We start from the raw sequence: 7,615 nt of genomic DNA, 5'->3' as shown, positions 1-7,615 counted from the left end.
TTAAATCGTATCGAGACCCATTATATATCAATAAATAGAGTTTTTAAGGCACTAAATGATGGTGAAATCCAACTACAAAGACATTTCAGTTTTATTTATAATAAAGGGGTAGAAAGAAGGCTACAAAAAATATCGTTGAAGCCACTAGGCTAAAACACGTCTTATGTAGTTCTTCATTACTCAAGTGTTCTGGAGAGTACATAGTGCATCTACAGGTCAAATCGAGAACACAACAAAACTTGAGAATGTTTTTGAAACGAAAACACCGAAAATGATTTGAGGATATTCTATATATTATAATCTAACTCAACCACATTACAACGAATGGAGAATATCCTCTGCTCATGAATACAAAAAAGAAAAAAAGGTATATTCACAAGGTTAAGATTCATCACTACATCAAAACCACCACATCTGTCCAAAAGAATCATCAATCATTTTGAGATTGTGGCGCAAAAAATTTTAAAATTGAAAAAATTCTTAGAAACTTTCGGGCTTTGCTTTCTTTTTTAGATGGAGAAAACTCGTTCATTTTTTTTGGAGCGTCTGTGGTGGCCGTCAGGGTTAAAGTGGTTGTGAGGTAATTAAAAAAATACTTAAAAATACCAAACTTCATATTTGTCAAAGTAAGAATTTCTCAATGGTTTTTTTGTTGGTGGAGGCTGTGGTGGTAAGTGGTGGTGGTCGTAAGAATCGTAATATGGTGAAGCGAAGAAACTTGAATTGAATACTGTCAGTCTTTTTGAATTGAGTATATTGTGAATGTTGTTTTGAGGTGGTGGTAGTTATAAAATGTTGACGATGAGCTTAAGACTTAAAATACTCTAAATCCAAACAAATTAGGAAAAGTTCTCAACTTTTTAAAATTGTCAAATTGTTTACATGTGTTCTTTGTTTGTGGTTATTATGTCCCCGTGGTGAAAGCGGTAGATTTTCATATTGCAATCATTTTAAACTTATTTAGTGTGTTGGGTGGTGGTGAAATAAGGGTGGAAGTGGCGGTGAAGTGACGGTGGTGTAGTACTTGAGAGGTTGTTGTGGTGATAGTGTGTCAATTGATTGGGTGGAGATGAAGCAAAAATACAGTGACGAACTTATATCGGTCGAGGTGCTTGCGAGTGTCCTAAAGATATGAAAGGGTGGTTGTCAAATTCCGATAGTGGTGGTAGCGTTGTACTCGAATTGGTCAAGTGACAGTGTTGGTGGCGTACAGGATCAAATTTCGCTTTGTAAATGTACAAGTCTCGCCTTTGGCAAATCCTTGTGATGAAACGGTTTCTGACAATCTGATGATGTGTGGAAAGCCCTTTGAACTTTGTGAAACACTTATGCAATTGACGAATTCCTTATAATTAGGAATTTGCGTGTAGAATGGAACTTAGAATTTGTAGATGGGCGCGGAAACGTATTTTAGCCTTTTTGACTCCGATGATCTTTGAATCGTCCTCCTTTTGACCAACTTTTCATAAACCAAACTTATCAGTTTCATTGTTTGTCTTAGTTACCTTTCAATACTTTGAAAACCTTATTAATCATTGTATAATTGGTTATGATCGATTTAAAATGGGAGAGATGCGAGCGTTTTACCAAAATGAATAGTTCTTTTAACCCACTGAGAGTAAAATGGTACCGTCTTTTGATGTATAAATATTTTTTGATCCAAACTACTTGGGTCGGAAATTTCGTTGAACAAGCTTTCTAACAGTTCAAACCACGTGCAAAACGGAGTTCGGGAGTGTCCGGTGCAAGCCCGCGAAGTTTGACTTGTTGTACAATTAGAGGATGCGGCCGGGCGCATTGAAGTGCGCCTGGGGCGCATAAGCTTGCGCCTGAGGCGCAATGAAGCTGCAAAACAAGTCCAACTTTGCGGACTTGCCCCGAACAGTTCCGAAATCCGATTTCCGCATGATTAGAACTATTAAAAAGCTTGTTCAATTTACTTTTTAGCTCAAGTGTTTTGGATCCTAAAAATTTTGTACATTAAAAGACGTGATTATTTTATTCTAAGTGTTAGAAAAAATATCATTTCGGTAAGATGCTCACATGTCTCTCATTTTAAATCGTATCGTGACTCATTATATATCAATAAATAGAGTTTTTAAGGAACTAAAAGATGGTGAAATCCAAATACAGAGACATTTAAGTTTTTTTTATAATAAAGGGGTAGAAAGAAGGAATTTAAAAAAATCATTGGAGCCACTAGGCTAAAACACATTCTAAGTTTCATTCGGTACTCAAATACCTAGTTCTTATGTAGTTTTTTGTTACTCTAGTGTTCTAGAGAGTACATAGTGCATCTACACTCCACTGAAGTGTAGGTGAAATTGAGAACACAACAAAACTTGAGAATGTTTCTAAAACGAGAACACCGAAAATGATTTGAGGATATTCTATATATTATAATCTAACTCAACCACATTACAACGCATCCAAAATATTCTTTGCTCATGAATAATAATAAAATTATATTCACAAGGTTAAGATTCATCACTACATTAAAACCACCACATCTATCTAAAAGAATCATCAATCTTTTAGAGATTGTGGTGCAAAAAATTTTAGAATTGAGAAAATTCTCAGTAACTTTCGGGCTTGGCTTTCTTTTGTAGATGGAGAAAATTCTAGTTCATTTTTTTTGAAGCTTCAATGGTGGCCATCATGGTTAAGGTGGTTGTGAGGTGATTTGAAAAGTTCTTTAAAATACAAAACTTCAAATTTCTCGAACTTCGTTAAAGTAAGAATTTCTCGATGATTTTTATCTTTGTGGTGGCAGACGTGGTGGTGATGGTCGTACGAATCGTGATATGGTGAAGCGAAGAAACTTGAATTGAATACTCTCAGTCTTTTTGAATCGATGAGTATATTGTGAATGTTGTTTTGAAGTGGTGGTAGTTTTGAAGTGTTGACGATTAGCTTTAAGATTTAAATACTCTAAATCCAAACCAATTAGGAAGCGTTCTCAACTTTTTAAAATTGTCAAATAGTCTACATGTGTTCTTTGTTAGTGGTTATTATGTCCCCGTAGTGAAGGCGGTAGATTTTAATATTGCAATCATTTTAACTTATTTAGTGTGTTGGGTGGTGGTGAAATAAGGGTGGAAGTGACGGTGGTGTTGTACTTGAGAGGTTGTTGTGGTGATAGTGTGTCAATTGATTGGGTGGAGGTGAAGTAAAAGTACAGTGATCAACGGACCACTACCACTCCTCCACCACCAACACTGTCACCGTAACACAACCTCTCCACCACCTATACCACCATCACTTCACCATCTTTTAGTACTTTGAATACACTCTTTATCGATGTAAAATAGCTTTTAATCCAATTGAAAAGTTTTGGGATTCAAGGATATTCTCAAAATAATTTATTTTTCGACCTATTTAGGGTAAAATCGTCATATATTTTCACGGATATATAATTTTTGGTGCAATCTAATAGGTTGAAAAGATTTTCAATGGTTCAAACCACGTAAAAATTAGAGTTTGGGAGTGTCCGTGATAGGACTGCAAAGTTTGGTCGATTTTGAAATTTGAAGGATGCGCCCGGAGAGCAATAAAGCTCCACAATTGGTCAAACTCTGCAGATTTGTCGTGAACACTCCCGAATCCCGATTTTCGTTTGAACCGTGGAAAGGTTGTGAAGTCTAATTTATAACCCAGTAGTTTGAATCTAAAATTATTTAAACCTCAAAATTATATGACCAATTTACCCTCAATGAGTTGAAAATTAAATCTTATCTATAAAGTGCTCACATCTCCCTCATTTTAAATGAGATAAAGACCTGTTATATATGGATAAAGAGGATTTTCAAAGTAATAAGATAGTGAAATCCAAACATGAAAAAAAAAAAATTAGTTCGTGAAAAGTGCACAGTAAGCAGACCACTACCAATGTCAACAGAGCACTACAACACCTCCACGGGGCAACGCTACATGTGCAGCTGTGGTGTCAATTGAACCCAGTGGCCTGCATGCCAAATTGCACATTTTACAGAGTATAGTTTTTCACCTCCTCAAAACTTCTACTGACATGTACTGAATGAATTATCATCTTCTAGTCTTAATTGAATATACACTTGTAACAAAAGCATCATCAACTACTGATATTGCGCACCAACATTAACAAGAAATAATTTGATGATGGCAAATTTACAATATATTTGAAATCCTCAATGAGATAATTTGATTTGCTCAAGGGTCGAATTCTACAAACTGCAAAGGAATTAGAAATAGTTGTTGAGTCCTCAAGCGCAAATAGATTTCACCCCAGGCGTTTTCAAAACACTGATCAAAATAACAAGTGATGTCGAAATCAGCATTCACTGGTTTTCCTCCTAGCTATTTTGTACTCTTTTGAGCAATTTGTAAGATTATTCTTCATCTATTTCTGATTCATCATCATCTTCTGAGTTTTGCTGCTCAAAATCTCTCTCTCCGATATAGAAGGACTCCCAGGAACCATTTCCTCTTTTTTGGTACTTGTATAAGCCTCCAAAACAACACTCTGTATATGTTGCTTCTCCTTTCATCTCTTCCGCTTCCTAATCGTAACCAGTAGTAGGTGTAACCAAACTTTCCTCATACTTAATTGCATCATAGTAGTGATTAGGTTGAATTAAAATTTCTCGATGCAAATTGTCATCAAGATAGTATGCCCTTATACCATGGCCATCACGATCCGTGGAAACTTTCATAAGAGCTTCACCATCCTTTGTATAGCATAATGGCTCCAAAGTATCCCAAGGCATTAATGTTAAATTCGATACAATAAACAACAAAGTCCACGATTTTTGCATACCGTACTCCTTCATTGCCAATACCTCGACATTGTGGCATTCAAAATTGCTTGGGTTGTCATGACAAACCACAGAAAGACATCCATCCAAAACTCCCAACCCGAAAATCATATCTCCCTCCTCCTTGTGCTTAGGCTCTGGCATCGGTACCTTTTTAAAGTTATTGAGATGTGGATTGAAGTAAATAATCTTATGCACGGAAGGAAGCGACCAGAGTTTTTCTTAGAGCCATACCAATGCAGGCTTCCATTTACTACAGGTCCTGATTCCATTGTGCGAACCGCATACGGGAATCCAACCATTCTCCAATTTTTGCTTTTGAAACTACCAACCAAAGGTGTCTGTTTTGATGTAGTGCACCCCGGGCGCATTTAAGTTTCGCTCCAGGCGCATCCTATTTTCTCACTTTTTGTAATGAGCCTCATTTGAATTGCGCTCCGGGCACATCCTACTTTCTCTTTTGATGTATTCGGTACAACTCAGGCATAATGAACAGTTGCGCCTCGGGCGCATTTAATGAAATTACTAGGGTCATTTTTCTTGCAAATTATGCTTATTGAGACTTCAATTTTGCCATTGCTTGAGACTTCTAATCTTCTAATAGAACATTTAAACTTCGTGCAATTGGCTTCTGATACCTCCAATATGGAAACGACTTAATACATCAGAAATAAAAGATGGATTTTGACACTTATATATCAATATGCTCTTGTGTCCATTATTTTTTCCTGTAGGATAAACTCCACTTCTCTGCTTCTGCAAATTGAGGGGGAGTTTATCAAGATAAGGAAGTGGAAACTATCATTAATTCCGATAAATGGGACCATTAGGAGCTGAAACGAATCAAATTGACTTGCAAAGTCATACAATTGAAGCCACAAAAGAGAAAGTGCGCGCCAAGAGAAGAACCAGTGCAAATGAAGAAGAAGTGGCCAGAGTAATGAGAACTGAATTAATCCTGCCAGACGGACCCTTCAACCTGTGCACAATCTGGTTCACAGGTTATGCTATCAAACACCTTTTCATTCCTACGCTTCCCACGTTCGCCAAGAAATCATCATCAACAAAGTTAATTTGTAATCGATCCTCCTCGTTTGTTTCCTTCCATCTGTCAATAACCTTACCGAACCATGCTAGAATAGATGCTTGCCCATTCACGTTTGTTACATACCCCAACAGAGATAATCGCCACATTATCTGGGCGAAGAGACATTAATTCAAGAAACAAATGTTGAGAATGTTTCGCAATCAGCACTACACACAAGACACAACAAAAATGAATTTGAACAATCCTTATAATATCTAAGGTTTGCATTTTACAATCTCCAACCAATTAGGGCTAAGAAACTCAGTCAAAATGAATTTGAAATAGTTGCTGCTGATGCGCCTTAGGCGCAAATAGAGTGCGCACCGGGCGCATTGAAATTTTCTCTTTTGAGGTAATGCGCCTCAGGCGCACTGGAATTGTGTTCCGGGCGCATTGTTATTTTCTCATTTGATTTTAGTTTCTCCCAGGGCGCATCTCCTGAAATTACATATGTCCTTCTTGTTGCAAGTTTTGCTTATTGTGGGTTCATGTTTGCCATTCCTTGAGACTTCTAAAGCTTCAAAAAGAATGTTAAACTTCCTGCAATACATTCATGGAAACCGACTCTTCCATGGGTTCACTTTGTGTGGTTTCCTAGGTGGTCTTTTGTATTGTTCATGGCAGGTTTTCCCCTAAGAACAGGTTGGCTTCATTGGGTGATCTCTGAGGACTCCTGTGTTCTCTGCTACAACGGGAAAGAGACTCATAGACAGTCACGTGTTCTTCGAGTGCTAATTCTTCTTTGCAGAAGAGTGGTGATGATTCATTTCCTCAGCAATGGTCAGATGTTCTAGACTAGATGGGGTAAATCTAACCCCAGTAGAGTGCTCATGTTCTGCTGCTGTTTTCAGAAGTATGGTGATGATTCTTTTCCATCCAAGATGATTTTGTTGAACAATTTGGATCTCCGATCATATTATCTCATTGACGTTCAAGATCTTGTTGTTCCCGTTGGTCCGACGACATTTCGAGGGGCCTAAGGGGACGGGGTGTGGTCTTACGTTTGAGTAGTTGGACCTACGTATACATACGGTCTATTTTCATAATCTTTCTTACAAGTGCACTGAATTCTTCATATGACCAAAAAATAAAAAGATGTTACGGATCGACAAGCGACGACCATGGACGGGATCAAGGATACGATGACAGGAATAACGAATCTGATTACAACTCTAAATTTCAAGTTGGAACAACTTCAGGAAAAGGTAAATTTCCCATCTCCATTGCTACCAAACCCTAATTCCTCTCAACATCCAACTTCTATGAGAATCTTTCAACCCAAATTAGATTTTCCTCGATTTTTTTGGGGAGGATCCAGAGGCTTGGATCTATAAATGTGAAAAAAAATTCGAGTTGAATACAATAGACAAAACTCTGAAACTACGTTTGGCTTCTTTACACATGGAAGATAAGGCTATGCACTGGTTCCGTTGGTTTGAGAAATCACACACCTTGCGTTCTTGGAGGGAATTTTCTAGGGTTCTCCTCCTTAGGTTTGGGGAAAATGCCTTTGAGGATGCCGTGGGACACTTGACAAAGCTTCGCCAATGGAGTTCTGTCAAAATATATCCAGAAAAGTTTGAGGAGTTAGCTAATAAAACCACGGGCCTCAATGAAGAATTTTTCATCAGTTGTTTTTAAAGGAGGAATAGGGGGCCACTAAAACCTCTTTCCTCCCCATTTGTGGCATCATCAAAACCTCAAGAAATCAGTTCTAAAGCTATAGATTCTGGTG

The sequence above is a fragment of the Rhododendron vialii genome, chromosome 7a (assembly GCF_030253575.1).
Source record: "Rhododendron vialii isolate Sample 1 chromosome 7a, ASM3025357v1".
Taxonomy (NCBI): domain Eukaryota; kingdom Viridiplantae; phylum Streptophyta; class Magnoliopsida; order Ericales; family Ericaceae; genus Rhododendron; species Rhododendron vialii.
The sequence above is the reverse complement of the archived record's forward strand: the minus strand, read 5'-3'. Positions refer to the sequence as shown.